At 45.0% G+C, this 2,002-nt stretch overlaps 1 protein-coding gene across 1 annotated transcript in view; it reads right to left on the bottom strand.

Moving 5' to 3' along the window:
* MRPL3 (mitochondrial ribosomal protein L3) overlaps positions 1 to 1,996 on the bottom strand; it is a 33,782-nt gene extending 31,786 nt beyond the window's left edge. Inside the window, exon 1 of the mRNA XM_006883319.1 lies at positions 1,885 to 1,996. The gene's annotated coding sequence lies outside the window, so the exon portion shown is untranslated. The remainder of the gene's footprint in view (positions 1 to 1,884) is intronic.
* Between the last annotated feature and the right edge of the window lie 6 nt (positions 1,997 to 2,002).

The raw sequence follows: 2,002 nt of genomic DNA, 5'->3' as shown, positions 1-2,002 counted from the left end.
TGCAGTAACGTGACCACATGCTCTTTACCGTCCTTGGTCCACAAGGGCATCATGCCCAGCTTCAGTGCAATCAGGCCAACTCGAACAGAACCTGGCAATCAAGAGAAAACAATGTTAACAAGAACTCCTTCAACATCTCCAGTAAGAGCAATGTTTCTTGCAAATCCTTCCTAGAAGCCATTTTAGTACAAGCAACTGGTAGACCAGAAGAATGGTGGCTTACATGGAGTGAGCCACCATTCAGATGACTTACGTGCCTTGACCCGTGCCTGACCTAATGCACGGTGGCCAGCAAGTCTAGAACATGAGGAACTCTAAGAGAGATGTAAACAATAAACGCACTGCTACATTCACGTTCAGGAGCTCTGGTGGCCTAGTGGTAAGAAGCTGCCCTATAATCCTGATGGCATGCGGTTTGAATCCACCAGATGGTCAGCGGGACAAGGATGGGCAATCTCCACCCATGCAACTTACTGCCTCTGAAAACCTCAGAGGGTCAACTCTGAATTGGCCAGGTCAGCTATGGATCAGTTTGACTTGACGGTCACAACAACAAAAACAATATTAATTTGAAAACAGGAAGAGAGCAGCTAAAGGCATTATTATCCCTTTCCAGGAGCAATTCACGTTCATTGCAGAACATCCGCCTCTCAAATGTGAAGGCGTCTGCTGGAGCAACGAGAAAGCCTAACATGTCCCCCTCCACCTGATGCTAAGTCGCTGCACAGGTCGATAACGTTGGTCTGCCAAGGCCTTTTGGCCGTCACGCCCTTCACCTGTCACTGCTGTTCTCAGGTGTAGCTGAGTCTTTACGACTCACGACTCTATGCACAACAGATCGGAACCCCACCTCCCCTGCACCACCCTCTACCGCCCCCAGTAAACCCAAGTCAGAGACCACACGCTCAGCAAGGCGGGCCCTTTCACACCCAGCCTCACGTGGAATTACAAGCCGCCAGCCATGAAGCTGACGCCGGGATTAAGCGAGGCAAATGTGCCGTGCTGGGACATCCCAGTCAGACTTCTGCCCCACAGCGTACAATTCAGATCATACTGCACATCCTCCCCCTGACCTAGCTCGGAGCCTTTTTAATCTGGAGGAGGAACATGGATACAAAGTGACTGTCTTTGCATCTACAAAACACTTTCTATTACTATTAGACATGCGGTACCAAAACCGAAACCAAATAAACCCACTGGCAGAAGGTCACTCCTGACTCTGAGCGCCGCTCCCCTGGGTCACCACAGCTGTGGGCCACTGGGGGAGGGAGCTGCTCATCTTTCTCCCAGTCACTGGCCGGTTCAGACGGCTGACCTTCCAAACAGCAGTCCAAGTTGCTGGGCACTAAAAATAAGCTTGCAAATCATACAAGAACACAGCAGATATACTTAAGACATAAGAATGAAATTCCTTAATAAATTATTAAATTGTTGCAAAGTGCTGTTTTTTGCCTTAAAATTTTATTTTGTGTGTCTTAAAAACTAGTTTTAAAAGTATTGATTGATTGTGCAAATGCTGGGCACGCTTGGCATGAGGTAATTTGTTTTTATTTTTACCAAATTGTAATAGAACTATGCAAATATGTTTATTAAAAGGACACAAAACTACAAAAAAAAGAGAATTCTTGAGATGATAAATTTATTAAACCATCTCCCCATAGTTTTAAATATGCACAGCCACGCAATAATTGTTATTGATAAGTGCCACTGAGTCGACTATGACACATAGTGACCCTACAAACAATAGATAATAGACAATAAACCTTAGGTTATTAATAGATAATAAATTAGTGAATAATTTATTATTAATAGAGACTAAACCTTGCGTTATCATACACCATACTCCCAACAGGACAAAAACCTCGTCAAACTCAAAATAAGCACCTGGTTCCCAAGGATGTATAGGCCACGGCTCATCCTTCAGGGGGTTCCGTTTACTTGCTAACTGGGCTTGGTACTCATCAGACACCAACTGCTTAATAAACGGGATGTTTTCTTCAGA

The sequence above is a fragment of the Elephantulus edwardii genome, unplaced genomic scaffold (genome assembly GCF_000299155.1).
Source record: "Elephantulus edwardii isolate Elephantulus edwardi_28Jun2011 unplaced genomic scaffold, EleEdw1.0 scaffold00027, whole genome shotgun sequence".
Lineage (NCBI taxonomy): Eukaryota > Metazoa > Chordata > Mammalia > Macroscelidea > Macroscelididae > Elephantulus > Elephantulus edwardii.
The sequence above is the reverse complement of the archived record's forward strand: the minus strand, read 5'-3'. Positions and strand labels throughout refer to the sequence as shown.